General features: G+C 36.9%; 1 long non-coding RNA gene across 1 annotated transcript; it reads left to right on the forward strand.

Annotated features, from left to right (window-relative positions):
* Positions 1–6,793: 6,793 nt before the first annotated feature.
* On the forward strand, positions 6,794–22,083 carry LOC141381363 (uncharacterized). The gene is made up of 3 exons (XR_012401372.1): positions 6,794–8,501; positions 8,579–8,654; positions 8,731–22,083. It is a non-coding gene; the product is annotated as an uncharacterized lncRNA (long non-coding RNA).
* The last annotated feature ends 21 nt before the right edge of the window (positions 22,084–22,104 follow it).

Consider the following 22,104-nt stretch of genomic DNA (forward strand, 5'->3'; position numbering starts at 1 on the left):
TAACGCAAAAGTGGCAATGTAGCAGCCAATGATAAGTAATAAAATGAGTCGCCTGTGGTTTGATAATAGGCAGTTATAACTTTTTAAATGAGAAAACCGTTATTTAAAACAGTTTTTTTGTAGTCTAATAACGTTTCAGCGACCGTTTGTATTTTATGATTAGCAATGTTGATCTTTTTTGCAGTTATTAAACATATAAACTTAATTAAAATGGTTTAAATTTAATATAGTTGTCACTTCAGCTAGTTTTGTAAGATTAATCTTTAGAATGTGTGGTTTGACATGCATGGTTGAGTGGTTCCTGCAAAGCAGCTCAGAGTTCATTATCATGGGGTTATTACTAAGCTTTAATCGCTATCTACTGGAGAGAATGTATTTGCTCATTTATTCCATTAACTCTTTTCTGCAAAGTCAAACCATTATGTTTTTATTTTATATTTTGAGATGATCGTTTTAAATAAACAATTGCTAGGGTAGCTAATAGTTCCTTTTTTTCGCTTTAAAAAAATCAGTAGCCTATAAAATCATAATTTTTGCTTAAAGTTAATGGTTTAGGATTTTGGATGCATTTTTGCTAAATGAGTGTTGGATACTCATAAGCTCACACTAGTTAAATCCATTATATTATCAGAAATGACAGATATAAGAAAGCCTTTAATATTCATCACACTTTTTACAATTATACAAGCAACATTTTGCGCCGACGCCAGCTCCACTTTCGGAAATGGTAAACAGCGAGGTTTTATTCATGTAAGCCCAAGCATGACATATGGCATGACTAATATAATAATGGAAACACTCTTGTAGGCTATTCTTATGCTTGGCCAAATGTCATGACTTTCACTTTATATTATTATGCACAAGCCCAGATATCATCTGAAACTTTGGAAGAATTCCTATCATATATTGGCAGCCATCCAGCATCTCTTAATCAGTTTGCTGTGGGGCGCTGGCTCTGACCGGCCATCAGAGCTCGCGGCCACTCGTTCGATTTTGTTGCGTGCAAGCCGCACAGCACAAGCATAAAAACGTCAATCATTTCATTCATTTGTCAATTCATTCGTTTTCCTTCCGCTTAGTCTCTGTTTTAGAGGAAAAACAATTATTCTGGATAAACTAAGACATTTTGCAAACGTTTAACCGTGGCAGAACCCCAAAAATTAGAAAAAAGAAGAGAAAGACGATAGCAAAGTGATAGCTAAAGAGGATAAATAGAAATATTAATTTAGAATCACAGATGACTTATTTAAGCGCAATAGCCCAAATAAATGTAAAAAAATAATAATATTAACAATAATAATAATAATAATAATAATAATAATAATAATAAACTTTATTTGTATAGCACTTTTCCAGCATACATGCAACTCAAAGTGCCTCACAAACAACAACAAAAGCATTAAAATAGACCACAAAAACTTATCACATGTACTGAAATAAAAACATTCATGTACACAAAATGTAAGTATATATTCACATGATCACACACACAATAGTCCTTACATATGCAGGCACACACCATACATTACATACATAAACCTACAACAAAATAGATAAAATGCGTACACCTAACAAACTTGTTTAATCATACGCAATTTTAAAAAGATGTGTCTTAACACGCTTTTTAAAAACATGAATACTTGGTGATTCTTTCACTTCAAGGGGGAGACAGTTCCAAATTTTTGGAGCATAATGGCTAAAAGAAGTGCCGCCAGATCGCATCAGATTTACAGGATAAAATTCTAAAAGTCCAGCACTAGAAGAGCGTAGTAAACGGTTTGGATTATATTTTGTTAAACAGTCGGAAATGTAGGAAGGTGTCATATTGTGTAGTGCTTTAAAAACTAATAAAAGAATCTTAAAATCTATCCTTTGGTGCACAGGCAATCAGTGTAATTCTATTAATACTGGTGTAATGTGTTCTCGTTTCTTTAATTTCATTAAAACTCTGGCTGCTGCATTTTGTATCAATTGCAACTTCATTGTAGAACCCTTAGGTAGACCAGTATAGATAGCATTGCAATAATCAAGCCGAGAGAAAATAAAAGCATGAATTAATTTCTTGGCATCATCAAAAGATAGGAAAGAACGAATTTTGGCAACATTTCGTAAATGATAAAAACATGTTTTTGTAACTTGATTAATATGAGATTTAAAATTAAGATCACAATCGAAACACCCAGGTTCTTTAATTCTTTTTTTGATTGTAAACCTAAAGAACACAGTTCTGCTTTAATCCTCTCTCGCTCAGGTTTTTTGCCCACAATTAGAATTTCTGTTTTATCTTTATTCAACTTTAAAAAAATTGCAGTCTTCCATTGCACAATATTGGACATGCAAATGAACAAATTTTCCAATGCAGTTGTCTCTTGGCTCAACAGAAATATATAATTGTATGTCATCAGCATAAAGATAATAATTCATGCCATATTTCTGAATTATACTACCTAAAGGAAGTATATATAATAAAAATAGACTTAGGCCTAGGATAGATCCCTGAGGAACACCATATAATATATTGTGTTCTTGCGATGTATATTCATCTATATTTACTAAGAATGTCCTTTCTGTGACATATGTATTGAACAAATTTAAAACTATCCCAGAGAGACCTACAAGTTTTTCCAGTCTGTTAATCAAAATGCAATGATCAACCGTGTCGAATGCTGCACTTAAATCTAGAAGAATTAAAACTGATGCATTACCTTTATCTATGTTTAAGCGCATATCATTAACTACTTTCAATAATGCTGTTTCTGTACTATGACCTTTTCTAAAACCTGACTGATATTTACCCAAATTTTATGCTCATCTAAAAATTGATTGAGCTGTAGCAATACAACTTTTTCTAAAATCTTACTAAAAAAATGTAACATTAGAAATTGGTCAGTAATTATTTAAAACTGTGGAGTCCAAATTTGTTTTTTATAAAAGTGGCTTTACCACAGCTTTTTTAAAAGCATTAGGAAAAATACCTGTCATTAATGAATCATTTACTATGTCAAGGACATAGTCAATCAAGCAATTTGAAACCTTTTTAAAAAATTTACTGTTATTATTATAACAATCATTATAATAATTTAAATAATGAAATTATATAACCTATCCCAATCCTGACATAGCTGTGTTTAAATAATAACTGAAGACGCTCCTTTAATGCATTCGCTTGTTATGTTAAATAATTTTAAATTACACGTCCCATCCATAACCAACCTTAAATCATACCTAAACTCTCTGTTTAACAGTTCCAAGTAAACTGTTTTGTGTGACATTCTCATAAAATCTCTCTGGTTTTGAATATCTTTGTTCGTAATTGTTCTTAGCCCTGGCAATGTTTATCTATTTTGTATTATTATTATAATATTTCCTCACCTGTTTCTCTTACGTTTATATTCTTTAGCTGTCAATATAATATTTCACGTCTATGGAAGAATGAGTTAATAAAGATAGACAATGTGTAACATCATATTCATCAAAAGACGGTTTGTGCAAGTAACCGCACTGGTCCGAGCAGGGAGCGAGCCGGCATGGGAGTCAAATGCTCCAAGGCTGCTAAAGATTGCAGAACAACGTCTGTCGCTGGATCCGAGGAGTAAGATTTACGCGATTACCAGCTATTACCAGCTAATATTAAATTCTACTTTTGTGCCTTTATTAGCTTTTTTCTCGCCTGTTTACTGGGTTAAAAATCTTACATTATTCCATCTCCACCTGCTGGTGAAAGCTAGAGCAGCTGGCGATCTTCAATCTGCAATCTATTGCTTCCCCTGCAGTTCCCGGATGTAATGTTGAATTTTAACAGTTGCATTTGAACCACTGAATTTATGGAAGCAAATATTTGAACTGAAATAAAATGAACTGAAAATTACCTTTTGAATATTTTACATTGTATTTTAAAGGGTATCGAATATTTTGTAAGTGAAATCTGAAAATTGAATATGAATTATTGAAGTTTTAAGTATGAAAACGTGTTTGAAATATTTTTTCATTGAAATATTCACAGCTTAAATAAACAGCTATGTTAAATTTCAGGACCTAAAAATACAAACCCTGAAATTCAAGTCATTAAAATGCAAGAACTTGTTAATACGGTGTATTATTTTGTTCAGTTTGTGCTATTCAACAAGCATTTTAATTCAAGACTTTTGGCATTGATTTTGTTCCATAGACATCTAAAAACAAAAAAGAAACGAAAATGAAACTGATTGACAGTACTAATATAGAGATAGTTGCTTTTTTTATTACTGGTCTTTACGATTGTTTTCTGTCAGTAAGAGAAATGCAGTTTGTGATAATGTTATTCCATTATAGTTCAGTAGGAGTTTAAGTCAGTATGGATAGTCATGAGCAGTGTTGGGAAGGTTACTTTGGAAATGTAATAGATTACAGATTACAAATTACTCTATTTAAAATGTAACAATTTACAGTAATTTTCGATTACTTTATAAAAGTAAAGTAACTAATTGCATCTGATTACTTTTTTGATTACTTTTAATTGCTAACAGATATTATCAACTAAATCATTTTCAAGCATTAATAACCAAGTAGGTGTGAGCTTACAGTAGCTCTAATTACTGTTAGAATCTCAAAATCTTTCATCACTTTAATTAAGATTATATTAATTTAATTGTAAAGTACAGCCACCACACAACCAGAACTTATCACAACAAAGTGTTTATTGTTGTTACAAAACCAAGATGTTAGCTAGTTGTTTGGGTGATTTTTGTGGCATTTACAATAAAAAATACATCCAAGCTATTTTTGCAATTTTCATTTTTAAATCAAAGCCATTTAAATACAAGTTAATAATATCTTAGTGACCAATAAAACAATGTAGTGGCCAATGAAACATATGAGGCAGAACTGTTCATTTCCATTATTTACTGTAAATAATATGATGTACCAAACAGGAATAAATTATAGCACATAACAGCAAAAACAAAAAAACATCAAATAAAACCAGGTGCTGCACCTTTAAAACACTATTGATCTGTGATCGGTAAATGAAGCTTGTGTGTGGATTACTGTGCTACTTCACTAATAAAATAGCTTTGCTACTGTGAAAAGCTATTTCATTTTTAAAGTAAAACAAATTCAATGACAAAGCAATTTTGCAAAAGAATTGTCATTATCCCTTCAATAAAAGCACAACACCCTTACCTGACACTGCACATCTGACTGACCCTGCTCTGCCTGTTCCTTAATCATTTCTTTCTCCTTCTCCTGTGACTGATATTGTGACATTAGTATTTTCATTAAAAAAAAACTCATTCTTAAAGCCAAATTGCCTTAATATATGAACTTTTTGTACTTGTGCGTTTAGTGCACTGAAAAATGATATTATATCCATTTTCTCTGTCATTTTATCATTGAGGTAAAGTTGGTCTTTCTCATTAATAATATAGTTTCAGTAAAGTATTGGTAAAAATGGTAATGGTAAAATCATATTACCAGCCAATGAGGTGGATTTTGTGCTCTTTGGAGTGTGAAGTTAATCTATATATTCAGGTTATATTGTATAATCTGCTTGTAAACTTGCATACCATTAAAACAATTGGAAAGGGGAAATGGCCTGAGAAAACAACTAGGGGTCATAAAAGAAGGGATGAAAAGAGAGTGGTAAAAGAGCCTGAGGTGTCTCAGGAAACAGATGTCAGAGGTGGTATTTGGGGTCAGGGGTTAAACTAGGAGGGATCTTGTGTAATATATGGAGAACAAAGGAAAACAACGGCTGTAAAAGGGTATTTAAATAAGGCCAGAACAGGAGTGAGGCAGAATTTTTCAGACAGAGATGCTACTGGGAGTCTCCTGAAAGTTCTCCTTTGTTGTCGACAATAAAGTATATTCTTCTGATATTCATAACCTCCAGACTGAGTTTGATTTAGTAAGAGAAGAACCAAGAAAACCACTACATTTGGCATCCCTGGGTGGGCTGGAAAGGAGCAGGACTGGTGTTACTGTGCATGCTGGACTGGAGAGAAAACACAAATATGTGGCCACAATAAAAAACGGTAAGCGATATTTTGCTTATTAGTTTGTGTTTTTTCTGCCAGGACCTGCTTGTACAGGTAAATACACTTGAACTGTTTCTCCAGCTTTAAAGAATTAAAAGTAAATGTAAAAAAGATATTACAGAAAAAAGGGGTTTTGAATAACAGAAGAAAAAGAGTAATTTGCATGCAAATGATCTGTGTTTTCCTAAGAGGGCCTTGATGGATAGGATAAACATTAACTAGTAACTGTTACTCAGATTTGGGAAATTATTAATGATATAAGATATGCATAGAGCATTTATAGGTTTTAAGAGAGAGTCTTCAATGTGTGGTGACAGTTAAGAGATTAAAGCAGAGTAAGGTATGCAAATGATCTGTGTTTTCCTAAGTGGGCCTTGATGGATAGGATAAACATTAACTAGTAACTGTTACCCAGATTTGGGAAATTATTAATGATGTAAGATATGCATAGAGCATTTATAAGTTTTAAGAGAGAGTCCTTAATGTGTGGTAACAGTTAAGAGATTAAAGCAGATTAAAGTAGAGAGATGCGCGCTAAGACCTACGATACCGCTTTGTTAAATGAGATAAACAAAGGGCTGCATGGGTAGGCAAGAAAACCTGTGGTTACCGCTCTAAGGTTAGAGGCTGCTCGGACAGGTCACTCAAGAGGAGTGTAGTGTAGAGTATTTATTTAATTGAAGTGTTTGTGTATTTGCTGCTTCAGGTTGTGGCAAAATAGTCCACATTGGTGTGCAGAGAAGACTGCCTTCCTCCTCCTTGAATGAAATGAGGATGGGGGGATGCAGCTCCTGTTACACTGAGTGGAGGAAAGGAGTGAATGAGAAGAGGAAAAGTAATAAGATTAGAAGTGTGAATGTGTTAAGTTTGTTTTCAAAAAAAGAGTAGGTTAAAATAATGATTAGAGTATATTATAATATAAAAGGAGGGCTGCATATGTGTGGTGTGATTTAAAGAGCAAGAAGAAAAGTGATTGATGCAGTTTAAGAGAAGAGATTATGATAGAAAGAAAGGAGTCTCCTAAATTAAAACTAATGGAACATGTGCATTTGAAAGACACAGAGTAAAAAGCAGAAGAATAAACATTTTTCTGAAATTATCTTTGTGTTTTAAGTTTGAATATGTTAAAAAAGAACAATAGGCAGAGTGGACTTAAATTCTTTACATAGCAACAGGTGAAAGACAGTCTGCTCCAGGAGGGGGGTAAGGGAGAGATTTATGGTGTCCATGTGTGAACAATAAATAGATTGTCTATTTACAGCACTAGGGAAACAGAGAAGAGGAGAGTTAAAAGAGAGGAGATCAAACTATAGATAAAATAATGACATAGACTTTAACATAATTTGGATAGAATATAAGTTATTAATGAATAGATATATTATAAAGTAGTATAGTAAGAAAAATGAAATGAGGAAATACTAATAATAGAGTTATATTATATAGAAAAGAGTTTGAAACTCTACTAATGAAAAAGAATAAATGAAGCCATAGTGATCAATATATATGGAGATAAAGGAAGTATGGAGTAAAAGAATGTATTAATAAACAAATAGATTTACTAAATAAATATGAATGAATAACATATAAGTTAGGTTTTGATTGAGAATAAAATAGAAAAAGAAAACTTGAAAAATGAATATTGATTAATTGAAGATTTAGTGATAAAATGTGTAACAAAATAAGCTTTAAAATGTATAAGAAAACCTAAGAGCTAAAAACTCAAATTACGGAAAGGAAAAAGAATAAAATATAAATAGAAAAAATAAGTTCACTGTTTCATAGATAAAAGTAGATGTTTAAAATATGCTTACAGTATAGGCACATTGAACAGATAAGATAAAAAGTAAAAAGCAGTAACAATTTGAAGAAATAATTGACTTTAGAGAATTTGTTTGTATTTAAGGGCAATACAAATGTTTGTTTCATCTTTCTCAAAGTCAGCTACATAAGATCTAAGCCATCATCTATTTGTAGTAAAGTAAAGGGATTTAGATGAAAATCATAGAAGCTAGGTAAATGTTAAAGAATGCGTTAGAGTGAGTTGAAAATAAATTTTAAAGTTTATGCAGTAAGAAGCTAAATTGATAAGTATGCATTGCACTTCCAAAAATGAAAAATGCTTTTAGTAAATAAATATGTGAATTTAATTAATAATATTAACTATGAGCTATAGCAGTAATGATTTTGAACAGTTATACCAGATATTGGGCCACCATGTAGTATTGTTGAATTAAATCAAGTAGGGAAAAACAGATATGAAAAAAAAAAAGAAATGCAATACTAAAATACGTGACAGAGAAAATAAAAGATAAGATAATGACAAATGGCAAACAGAGGAAACATTTGATGTGTGGTAGGCGGACCCTTTAGGTGCGTGCGTTGCGTGCCAATCACGTCAAGGCTTTATATGAGCAGGTGCGCGCTCCGTCTCGGGTTGGCATTTTGTTGTTTGGACCGGTTGATGGGAGTCTCTCCACTAGCCCTCCAGTGAGTAGAGCATGTTAGAAACCGTGAGTAAGATGGAATGGATTATTAAGTTTACATGAGTGTATTTTTCTTTTAAGGATAGTGGTGGCAGTCTGAAATTAACCTGATTATGTGCGGCCAATTTATGGGCGTAATGTAGAGTTTATTCCAAAGGTAAGTTTTGTGTGTTAGAGTAAACGTAGAAAAAAAAAAAGGGAAAAGAGTTTTAAGGAATGTTGTTGTTTTGCAGAGTCTGCTAGCTGCTGCTTTGCTGTAATTTAAGTGGCATCTGGCCCTATTCTGAACGGCATTCCTACGCGTGCGTGTGTGGACATCAGACGCAAGCGCTTCGGACTCCATCCTCCTTGGCCAATTCATGTGCGCTGCCTCATTCATGCGCGCTCGCTGTATGATTTATACAGGTCCTCAAACCATCTACGAGTGTTACCGTCGGAAACCATCTTAGCCTAGTGTGTTTGTTATTTGCTTTGAGTGATGTGAGTTTGTACGAAGTGTTATTCCATTTCGTTTTTCTCTTTTTTCTTTGTATGGGTTGCTTTGGTTGCTGTTGTCATTATTATTAGTTTATGATTATTATTTTTAGAAGTTGGTGTCGTTGTTATGATTGTAGTGATGATGTGACACTAACTTATTTGCTTAGTATTGCCCAATCGGAACCAAGGTTGGTGTGACGGTGATATTTTGAATTGTGTGGTTTGTGGTGTATATGATTTACTATATTTTGATTTTTTGTTTTGTTTGAGGTGTATGATTTTGTTTTCAACATCTAGGGGTCCTACATAGTGGTTCCTATTTGGGTTTTATTATATGCTGGAGTGGGACACATTGAATAACCAAGAAATAACAACTGATTACCAATTTCATTTTTGTTGATTGCGGGTGGGATTTATATTGGTATAGTCTTTCTGGTATTTGTATTGATATTGTTTAATGTTTTTTTTTATTGCTATGTATTTTTTTTTTGGTTGTTCTAGAATCACCACCCAACTAGCTTTATTGATTCGGTTTATGCCATTTGTGGGTGGGTTTATGGTTGTATGGATTTTTTTGGGGTATTGTATTGATTTTGTCTATTATGATTTTTTGTTGCGTCTATTTCCTTTTTTTTTTGGCTAAATGTATGGTGTTCTAGAGTGATATCGGGTACACATTGATCCATCTACCTGTCCATTTGTGGGGATGATGCTTTAAGCGCTTATGAATTTAAAGTTAGGACGGTGTCCTTAATTGGTGTTTTTGTTACTAGGAACACTGTGTAATTAAGGCAACATTTTTATTGTGATGTTGAGCTCAATGTTTTAAATAGTAAATGTAAGAAATAAAATTGGGATTTTCTTGAACCGTGATTACTCTGCTTGTCACTGTCCATTAACTTGGATACTTACCATTGGGAAGACCATCTTTGGGTTAGTCTTAGGGGTCGAGGGTCTACCCCTGAGTGCCCCCTTTTACAATTGGCGTAGTCGGCAGGACATTGTGACAAGCAGAGAATATCATATTGTGGGTTAGATTTTGTTTTTTTTTCTCTTTCTCGCCTACCAGTTTTGTTGCATATTGTTCGGTGTGTGGTATTGTTATTGTGCGTTGTATCTTATTTTCTGATCTCGTTTTTTTACAGCAAAGCAGCAGTTGGCAGTTGGTGAGTTCAGTCGTGTGATTTGTAGGGGTTTGTGTTTTCTGTTTTCCTCTTCCTTTACCTGGTGGTAAGAGCTAAGTATGGAGAAGGAATTGGAGGAGTTGCGACAGCAGGTGGAGTCACTGAGGGGAGAGAATGAGCGGTTGCATCAACAACAGTCGAGTCAAGCTGCAGCAGCCACAGCTTCATCGACTGTGAGTAGCATTCCTGCCCCTAGTCCCATAGTTGAACGGATAGTCTACGTTCCTAGGGAACGGAAGTGTCGTGTTTTTAGTGGAAGGGGTGAAGACAGTGTATTTGAATGGGTGGAGGAGATCCAGGCTTGCTTAAAGGGTCGACATTTGCCTTCAGCTGAGCAGGTTTTGTTTGTGATTGATCATTTGGGGGGTCCTGCTAAGAATGAAATTAAGTATAGAGCCCAGAAGGATAGGGAAACCCCAGAGCAAATCTTTTTGATTTTACAAGAACTTTATGGATACCCACAGTCCTATATTGCTTTACAGCAAAGTTTTTTTGCTCGGAGACAGCTAGAGGGGGAATCCCTACAGGAGTATTCACATGCTCTGTTTGCCCTAATGGAGAAGGTAGTCCAACAGGCTCCAGGGGGTATACCTAATTCGGACGTCCTACTTCGAGACCAGTTTGTAGAACATGTGCTTGATAGTGGGTTGAGACGGGAACTTAAACGGCATGTTAGATTAAATCCTACGTCCACTCTTTTGGATATTCGAAAAGAAGCCATTAGGTGGGTGGAAGAGGGATTTCACTATGAGATGAGGGAGAGAAGTAATTCTGTCCCAGTTTCCTCTGCGCTTCAGTATAGGGTACAGGGACAGATGGTTTCCTCTGAGTCACTTAATGTTAACACCTCAGAGTTAATGGAGATAAAGAAAATGATGAGAGCCCAGCAAGAACAGCTTAATTTACTTACTCAAAGTTTACAGCAACTCCAGTCCCAACAGGGAGGCGGTTATGCTAGACGGCAAGGACCTATTATTTGTAGGCGTTGTAATCAGCCTGGGCATATTGCTCGGAATTGTACGTCAGCGCAGCCTTACTCCAAAGACCAACAGGCCCGCGTATGTAGTAATGTACTTGCACGTGATGGACAGGCGGAAAACTACAACCCTCTGCACTGACGAGCCGCAGTTCAGAAGGGGTAGTACCAGGCTCTGCAGTTCTTGCCCCCCTTAATGAATCGCCTTCTACCCTTCTGGGTAAGTGCCCTTCGGTTATGGTTAACATGGGTGGGGTTAATGTCCCATGTTTATTGGACACTGGCTCTATGGTAACAACGATCACGGAGAGTTTCTTTCTAGCACATTTTGAGCCTTGGGGTAAGGAAAGGTTAAATAATTGTGGGTGGTTGCAGCTTCGTGCTGCTAACGGTTCAGTTATTCCGTTTGTAGGATATCTGGAGTTGGATTTTGTTATATTGGGTAGAGTCATTCATAAGAAAGGGGTCTTGATCGTGAAGGACCCTGTTCAGGGCCTCACAACTTCAGGGCTGCCAGGCTTATTGGGAATGAATGTGATAGGAGAGTGCTTCCGAGAGCTGTTTAATCAACGTGGGACAGAGTTGTTTGATCTCCCCATAGTTAAGGAAGCCCCAGCATGGCAGATGGCAATGCAGTACTGCCAAGCTGATGGTTCGGGGAGGCCAGAATTTACCGGTGGACTGGTTCGTGTGAGGGGGAGGCGAGCTGTTCGTATTCCAGCCAATTCCTTACAGTTTGTTTCGGTTACATGTACTGCACACTGTGGAGCCTTGTCTATGGCCCTTTATGAGCCTTTGGATGAGGGGAACCCACTTCCATCGGGTGTATTGGCCTCCATATCACTGGTTTCAGTGCAAGCGAGCATTGCAAGAATTCCTCTGGTCAATATTAGTGAGCATGATGTTCTGTTGCAACCACGAGTAGTGGTGGGAAGGTTGTGTCCAGCTCAGCCGGTTAATTGGCCAGGGAATATTATTGTTTCTTGTCCAGGTTCAGCTCCGGAATTGTGCGCCACAGTCTCGTCACAAGTTGGGGAAATTGATGAGGTGAGTAAGGCAATTAAGGGATTAGAATTAGAGCATCTTTCCCTAGAGGAAAGGAGACAGGTAAGGGATCTGTTGACTAGGTTTAGATCTGTCTTTTCAAGTAACGAGTGTGATTTAGGTTGTACTAGCTTAATCACACACGAGATCCCATTAATAGATCCTGCCCCCGTACGGCAGAGGTATCGCCGTATTCCACCATCTGATTATGCTGCTGTTAAAGAGCATGTTCAACAACTGCTTGCAAGTCAAGTGGTTCGGGAAAGTAGTAGTCCATTTGCTTCCCCAATAGTGGTGGTCAAGAAAAAAGATGGTAAGATACGATTGTGTGTGGACTATCGTCAGTTAAATCAGAAAACAAGAAAGGATGCATTCCCCTTACCTCGCATAGAAGAGACTCTGGACGCCCTTTCGGGAGCACAGTGGTTCTCTACTTTAGACTTGGTAAGTGGATACAATCAAGTTCCAGTGGCAGAGCAGGATAAGAGCAAGACGGCCTTTTGCACACCCTTTGGGCTGTCTGAATTTAATCGGATGCCCTTCGGGCTGTGCAATGCCCCAAGCACGTTCCAAAGGTTGATGGAGCGGATGTTTGGGGATCAACGGTTCCAAACATTGTTGTTGTACCTGGACGATATTATTATTTTTTCGTCCACCGTATCCCAACACCTGGAACGGCTGGAGTTGGTGTTTGGCTGTCTGCAACAAGAGGGCTTAAAAGCAAAATTGGATAAGTGCTGTTTTTTCCGTCAAGAAGTACATTACTTGGGGCATGTTGTTTCGAGGGAGGGTGTCTCTACTGACCCGGGTAAAATAAGCACAGTGGCAGAATGGAAGTGGCCGAACAATGTTGCAGATCTAAGATCATTTCTAGGGTTTGCAAGCTACTATCGTCGATTCGTAGAGGGGTTTGCAAAGTTGGCTGCCCCTCTCCATCGCTTGGTAGCAGAATTGATTGGCACAAAGAAAAGAAGGGGGTCAGGTAAACCAATGGAAAGTTGCTGGACCCCAGAGTGTGAAGAGGGGTTCCAGTATCTTAAAAATAAGTTGGTAACTGCCCCTGTCTTGGCATATGCTGATTTTTCTAAGCCATTCTTGCTTGATGTGGATGCTAGCCATTTAGGGTTAGGTGCAGTGCTTAGCCAGGAGCAGGGTGGTAAGTTGCGGCCAGTGGCCTATGCTAGTCGAGGGCTTAGGCCAACAGAAAGGAATATGGAGAACTATAGCTCTATGAAGTTAGAACTTCTTGCCCTAAAATGGGCAATGGCAGAAAAGTTCAAGGATTATCTCTTGGGCCATCACTGCACAGTTTATACTGATAATAATCCATTGAGCTATTTGAGTACCGCCAAGTTAGGTGCAACCGAACAACGTTGGGTGTCCCAGTTGGAGATTTTTGATTATGAGATAAAGTATCGCCCTGGCCGTGTAAATGGAAATGCTGATTCCTTGTCAAGACAGTATTCCTCTGGGAGGTCGAAACCATTGTCGGGTACACCACTACCTGAGAGGCTTCGCACAGCTGACAATTGTCAGAGGGAAAAAGGTGATTTGGTAGGAGCAGAGCAACATGCTATTACTGTCTTCCCACTGTATTCCAGAGAACAACTACAGCAAATGCAGGCAGGTGATCCAACAGTGGGGCCATTTCTCAGGTTCTTTTCTATGAAGAAGTATCCCTCAAAGGCGGAGCGACAGTTAATGTCAAAGTTTGGGTTGGAGCTTTTACGACAATGGGGAAGATTGGCTTTAAAGGGAGGATTGTTGTATCGGCAACTGAAGCTCCCTGACGGGGGGGAGGAGATAGATCAATTAGTACTACCAGAGGTGCTGTGGGATGAGGTATTTCAGCAGCTGCATGATGGGCATGGTCATCAGGGCAGAGATCGAACTTATGACTTGATTCGCAGGAGGTGTTATTGGCCAAGTATGAGTGCATATGTGCAGGAACGCTGCCAGAATTGTTGGCAGTGTGCCATTTCGAAGTCTAGCAAGCCACCAGCACGTGCCCCCATGGGCCATTTGTTGGCATCCAAGCCCAATCAGATATTGGCGGTTGATTTCACGTTATTAGAACCATCTAGTGATGGGCGTGAGCATGTTCTAATTATGACGGATGTATTTTCTAAATACACTTTAGCGGTGCCAACAAGGGATCAGCGGGCGACCACGGTGGCTAGTGTTTTGGTCCAAGAATGGTTTTATAAACTGGGTGTGCCGGCTAGGATTCACTCTGACCAGGGGCGGAATTTTGAAAGTGCGGTGATTGCTCAATTATGTCAACTTTATGGAATCCAGAAGACGCACACGACCCCATATCATCCACAAGGGAATGGACAGTGTGAACGGTTTAATCGCACGCTGCATGATCTGCTCCGTTCCCTTCCACCTGAACAGAAACGTTCTTGGACCTCGCACTTGGCACAGGTGGTGTTTACTTATAATACCACTTGCCACCATTCAACTGGGGAGTCTCCTCATTTTTTAATGTTTGGTCAGAACCCTCGGTTGCCGGTAGATTTTCTGCTTGCTGCGGTTGAAGAACCGGTTATGGGTAGTGTGGAAGATTGGGTGGCAAAGCATCAAGAAGGGTTAAGAGACACATATGGAAGAGTGAAAGACTGCTGGACGCAGCAGCAGATTATAGGAAGACGTTGTACGATCAGACAGTGAAGGGTCAACCTTTGATGGAGAACTATATTGTGCAGTTGCGTGAAAGTGGAGTTCGGGGTCGAAATAAAATTCAAATAAACTGGTCGACCACATTGTATAAGATAGTGAGGGCCCCGCGGGATGGGGGGCAGGTGTACAGCATTTCTCCTTTAGAAGAGCCTTCCCGGATTAAACATGTACATAGGTCCTTATTAAAGTTGGCACCTACCACTGTACAACCGACTAACCACATTGATTTAGGGTTACTAGATCAGGATTCTGGACAATGCGAGTGTGCTGACGATTCTGTAGTGGTTGTAGTTAAAACTCTGGGACCTACTTCTTCGGAAGATGATTTGTTGCTAATAGGCCAAGATAAAACATCTAGTGAGGTTTCCTCCTTGGCCCCAGTACATAACGTACCAGTTGGGGGGCCCTCTGTTGAAGGGATGGGGAGTTTACGGAGATCAAATAGAGTGACTGCAGGGAAGCATTCTAATCGTTATCATTTGCCCAAAGCAGTGACTGGTAATGTATCGGCTAGTTTATTGGTACAGGCTGGGAATCCCTCGGAGCAAGAGTATGGTAGGACTTTTCGCCCTTGGTTATAGCTAAATCATTGGGACAATGTTTGAAAAGCTGGGGGTAGATTGTGGTAGGCGGACCCTTTAGGTGCGTGCGTTGCGTGCCAATCACGTCAAGGCTTTATATGAGCAGGTGCGCGCTCCGTCTCGGGTTGGCATTTTGTTGTTTGGACCGGTTGATGGGAGTCTCTCCACTAGCCCTCCAGTGAGTAGAGCATGTTAGAAACCGTGAGTAAGATGGAATGGATTATTAAGTTTACATGAGTGTATTTTTCTTTTTAGGATAGTGGTGGCAGTCTGAAATTAACCTGATTATGTGCGGCCAATTTATGGGCGTAATGTAGAGTTTATTCCAAAGGTAAGTTTTGTGTGTTAGAGTAAACGTAGAAAAAAAAAAAAGGGAAAAGAGTTTTAAGGAATGTTGTTGTTTTGCAGAGTCTGCTAGCTGCTGCTTTGCTGTAATTTAAGTGGCATCTGGCCCTATTCTGAACGGCATTCCTACGCGTGCGTGTGTGGACATCAGACGCAAGCGCTTCGGACTCCATCCTCCTTGGCCAATTCATGTGCGCTGCCTCATTCATGCGCGCTCGCTGTATGATTTATACAGGTCCTCAAACCATCTACGAGTGTTGCCGTCAGAAACCATCTTAGCCTAGTGTGTTTGTTATTTGCTTTGAGTGATGTGAGTTTGTACGAAGTGTTATTCCATTTCGTTTTTCTCTTTTTTCTTTGTATGGGTTGCTTTGGTTGCTGTTGTCATTATTATTAGTTTATGATTATTATTTTTAGAAGTTGGTGTCGTTGTTATGATTGTAGTGATGATGTGACACTAACTTATTTGCTTAGTATTGCCCAATCGGAACCAAGGTTGGTGTGACGGTGATATTTTGAATTGTGTGGTTTGTGGTGTATATGATTTACTATATTTTGATTTTTTGTTTTGTTTGAGGTGTATGATTTTGTTTTCAACATCTAGGGGTCCTACATAGTGGTTCCTATTTGGGTTTTATTATATGCTGGAGTGGGACACATTGAATAACCAAGAAATAACAACTGATTACCAATTTCATTTTTGTTGATTGCGGGTGGGATTTATATTGGTATAGTCTTTCTGGTATTTGTATTGATATTGTTTAATGTTTTTTTTATTGCTATGTATTTTTTTTTGGTTGTGTTCTAGAATCACCACCCAACTAGCTTTATTGATTCGGTTTATGCCATTTGTGGGTGGGTTTATGGTTGTATGGATTTTTTTGAGGTATTGTATTGATTTTGTCTATTATGATTTTTTGTTGCGTCTATTTCCTTTTTTTTTTGGCTAAATGTATGGTGTTCTAGAGTGATATCGGGTACACATTGATCCATCTACCTGTCCATTTGTGGGGATGATGCTTTAAGCGCTTATGAATTCAGAGTTAGGACGGTGTCCTTAATTGGTGTTTTTGTTACTAGGAACACTGTGTAATTAAGGCAACATTTTTATTGTGATGTTGAGCTCAATGTTTTAAATAGTAAATGTAAGAAATAAAATTGGGATTTGCTTGAACCGTGATTACTCTGCTTGTCACTGTCCATTAACTTGGATACTTACCATTGGGAAGACCATCTTTGGGTTAGTCTTAGGGGTCGAGGGTCTACCCCTGAGTGCCCCCTTTTACAGATGCAAGCAGTGAGAAAATAGAAACTGAGTATAGAAAATGTTAGGGAAATTAAAATTTGATGTAAAAATGAGTGGCTAGTCAAGGAACAATAGCATAGATGAGGAGAAATGTAAAGTAAAGCATAATCTGAAGCTAAAGAAATTATTTAGAAGAACACTGAAGAAATAGAAAATCAAACATTTACATATGATAAAATGATTGTGAATTAGAGAAAAATAAACTGTTAAACCGTAAAGAGGAGAAAATAGATGAGAGGAGTCTTCATTTGATGAAAAAAAAATGGGAAAGAAGGAAAGACTTTTATGAGCTAAATTCCATATATTACTTAAGAGGACATAGGGATGGACTTTGGGGGACTGTGGTCTCTTACCTACTAGACATCTCTGAGTGCACTAGCAAATGGATAAGGTGTTTGAAAAACACAATGGACAAACTGTTGGCTGTGGACATTTGTGAAAGCAGTGAGGCAGGCACTGCATACCCAGGAATTACTGAGGACTGGAAAGGCTACTTATGTTCAGAGACACTAAAAAGAGGCAAACAAGCTAACGATGAACTGATCAAAGAGAAAAAGCGCTCCACCAGAACTTTACATCAGCTCAACAAAAGAAAAGAAGCCAGCACTAAGAGAGAAGGGGGAAACACTGTGCCCTGATATGGACACCACAGAAATGACTGCACCAATCTATGAACCAGTTGTCTTCTCAGGGTGTGAGGAGGGGGAGTCTGGCAGTCCATCTCAAAGCAGTCGACCTATAGTCCAAATTGAGTACAATGTGACCACTCAGAGGGCAAAAATAAGAGCAAAAGTGTAGCTACCCATTCTTGTATCAAATCAGACTCCTGTCAATTTAATAAATAGAAAAGTATCATGTAAACTGCAAGAAAAGTCTTAGATGATAATGTACAATGAAACTTTAAATGTGTAAGGTTGAAATGATAAATTATGAAGAATGTTAGATTATTTTGGTTCATTTTCATAGGTTAACTCATAGAGATTATTGAACATAGGAGGATAAATTATGATGCATGGTGGTGATAAAAAAAGATAATAAAGACATTTTTTGATAACTGAAAAAAAAAAAATAATTTGGGTTAGAAGTTGATGGAGTTAAAAATTTAAGTTAAAATTGGGGAAAACTTATTTTGAGTAAACTAAACCAAGATAAGGGAGAAAAATTATGTCAGAGATTAAGACAGAAAAGTGATTTATACTTGAAGAGAATGAAAAAAAAATGAAATGAACTCACAGTACTGAATAGGTCAAAAAGTAACAATTCTAAATGTACTAAAAAATATATTTGAAAGAGAAAAGTGTTTAAAAACAGAAAACAGGTTGTTTTACATATGTGAAGGAAAAATTAAAAGCAAAAAAGACTAAAGACAAAAAGGACTAAAGATGAATAATCAGATCAGATAGAGAGGAACCTATAAAGAAATCCAGTGATTTTTCAGTCAACTTGTAGAAAATTACAACAAAAGTTTATGAATAACCAGTTTGATGTGAGAACAGGAAGGAATTAGGAGCTGAAAATGCTGAAAAGTGAAAAATGTTAATTAATAGAAAATGCAAAATAAGAAATAGCTCAGAAATAAGAAATTACTTAGGTGTCAAGTTTTAACAATTATTATGAGTTCAGGACATTAAGGGAAAACAAAATTAACCAGCATAGGGAGGATTAATTAAAATTAAACCAGATGCAGGTCTGTTATATGCTGGAATAGGCATTATTGAAACTTTTGAGAACATAGCAATAATAGAAACATTTAGATATGTTATGGCATTTCTAAGTAAAGTCAATTTCAATTCGGTTGTGATGGTGTAGGTGACTGATGAAATGGATTCTATTTGAATTTGATTTGAATTTAATTTTGATTATGGCATTAGTCAAAACAGGCAAAAGTAAATGTTGTAAAATTTATGATTTAAGAACAGTCAGTAATAGAGAATTTCTTAGCTGAGGTTCCTAACACGCACTGTACTTAAATTTTTTAGTTTGGATGCCAACTATGTTAAAGTAATTAATTGATTTCTGTTTAGGTTATTAACAGAGGAGGGTAGACACTTGGTTACACTTAAAGTAAATAGGCTGATTTACATAGTTACATACGTTAGAATGCATAAAAGAATTTAAAATATTTCATGATGGATATTGTAACGTGTAGGATTTAGTTATCTGCAGGTACATCTAGCTCAAGCTAAGTAAAAGACAGAAATAATTTTTTTTAGGGATGATTGGTTTAGTGTTAACAAGATTCTGTATCTACTCCAGATGCAATAATAACTGATAAGATGATAAATAAGAAAATTGATTTTTCATTAAAGAAAATAGGGTAGCAGGTCTAACAATAGTATAGAGTCACAACCTTAATTAGATTATAGTACAGATAAACAAAGTACTAGTCTTTATGAACATGTGTAGCATCAAAGGGAAGCAAAAAAAGATAGGTATGATTTTTGTAATAGGAAGTACAGATTGTTGATACAACAGCATTTCTAGATATTGTCATTGGTGATGTACATGGATTGAACCAAGAGTGAAATGATAAGGAAAATTAAGCAGCAAGCAAAATGATTTGAAAAAATGATCGCCTTTTTGAATGCAGTGATTAGTGAATTGTTGTCCACATGTGACATTTGTGCAAAGTAGAATGTGAGTAAAAGATCAGCAATAGGCTTAAGGGGATATTCAAGAACTTGATTGTGGATGTTGTGAAATGATAAAATTAGCTTAGGGCAAGAGATACAAACTTTTGGGCATGACAGTTTTGGTAGATGAGTGAAGGTAATTCCATCAGCAGAACAGGGAAGAAGGAACAGTTATTACATTTAAGACAAGAGAAGTCTCAGATTTGGAATAACCTCTGAAGAAAGTTCAAATAATGTGTCCGCATTTAAAAATAAATTAAAGTAAGTAAAGTCAATTAAAGTGAATAAAGGTAATTAAGTAGATAAATAAGTGGATATATAATTCAGTGAATAGATAAATAAATGAATTGATAAAGTATTGGAAATAAAGAAAATTGAGAAATTACACATAATTGTAAGGAATTATTGAAAGAGCTAAAGATGATTCATCAAGGCCTAGTTTAACAAGATGTGTTAAAATAATATACCTTTTTCATTAATGATTGCATGAAAACTGACAGAAACAAGCAACTAACATTGCATGAAGTACTATTGGGTAGACCCTTGCATGTAATCTCCTATTTAACCTTGTGGAATGTTTGGAGAACATTTCTAATGCATTGGAAAGAAGTTTGGTCTTTTATGAGGAAACTAACTGCCATGTGCAAAGTGATATCTGTACAGGAAACCAGAAAGGAGCAGAAGCAGGAGATTAATCCGGTGATCGAGTATATCTGAGGTGCTTTGGAGAAAGTGGAGGGAAGTCAGGAGAAAAGGACCTTATGCCAACATTGCCAAGGGGGATGCCATCAACTGTGTACCATCGGGACCACAGCACAAGACAGCCAAAGGAAAAAGCTCCAACAAGAGAAAGTTAACGGGAAACAGAGGAGGCAGAAAATCCCAAAGCTCAAACCAACGAATTGCAAAGTGTGGCAGAAGCAGTTCATCAGAACAGTTAAAAGAGTAATTCTGATTATATACCTGAGTGAGAAATACAGAAGGTGCCACAAATTCAAGTGATGATAATCACCACAACTTCAGGTTATAGACTCTCAACATAAAGTCTTTAGCAACACTTTTTAAGGCTAGAACGAAACAAAGAATGCTCGCAAGTATGTGCCAGATTTAGGGTCAAAAAGATGAACTAGTGCTAAAAATTTTTATAGTTTAGATAAAGAAGAGGATGATGAAGAGGATCCATGCCTTGGGTGTTAAGTGCTAGTAACCTCTACCCCAAAACGGCGGCTCTCTACGATACGCAAAGTATCTGAGCTGAAGATCAACGTACTCTACGGATTATGTTTTGTGGGTGTTAGATTAGAATATTGTGTTGTGACCCTAGATTGGGAGATTGTGCATGTTCATTTTTTGTTTTAGTTTTATTCTTTACTGTATGTTAAATAATCATGACCCCCAGAAGCAAATAGATAACTAATTGTATGCTTAAAATACTACTTTTTATAATATCAACAAAATAGAATCAAGTCTTTTACTGTGTCCTCGTCAGAACAGGACACAGAGGTTTGGCGTGATTCTATTACAAAGTGCAATTACATGATTTGGTCATTTGTAATAATACTGTGACATATATTTGTCATTAGGTAATATGGCTGAGGGCTAGATCATGGAGTTGCACTATGGGCCAAAAGCAAGAATATTAAGACTTAAAGTCTTAAGAGGAGGGATTATATGAGGTGGATTTTGTGCTCTTTGGAGTGTGAAGTTAATCTATATATTCAGGTTATATTGTATAATCTGCTTGTAGACTTGCATACCATTAAAACAATTGGAAAGGGGAAATGGCCTGAGGAAACAACTAGGGGTCATAAAAGAAGGGATGAAAAGAGAGTGGTAAAAGAGCCTGAGGTGTCTCAGGAAACAGATGTCAGAGGTGGTATTTGGGGTCAGGGGTTAAACTAGGAGGGATCTTGTGTAATATATGGAGAACAAAGGAAAACAACGGATGTAAAAGGGTATTTAAATAAGGCCAGAACAGGAGTGAGGCAGAATTTTTCAGACAGAGATGCTACTGGGCGTCTCCTGAAAGTTCTCCTTTGTTGTCGACAATAAAGTATATTCTTCTGATATTCATAACCTCCAGACTGAGTTTGATTTAGTAAGAGAAGAACCAAGAAAACCACTACACCAACAACCATCAAAGTACAGCATTGTTCACAGTTTGAGAAATGTATGCAATTTATGTAAATTGTTTAGGTTTATGTATATATATGTACAGTGTGTGCATGCATGTAAGGACTATTGTGTGTGATTGTGTAGATATATGCATGCGTGTACATGTATGCTTTTATCTGAGTATATATTTGTTGTTTATTTTGCTTTATTTGTCAATAAAAATTTTTTATTTGGTTTATTTTACAATGCTTGTTTGTTGTTTGT

This window comes from Danio rerio, chromosome 3 (assembly GCF_049306965.1).
Source record: "Danio rerio strain Tuebingen ecotype United States chromosome 3, GRCz12tu, whole genome shotgun sequence".
Classification (NCBI taxonomy): Eukaryota; Metazoa; Chordata; class Actinopteri; order Cypriniformes; family Danionidae; genus Danio; species Danio rerio.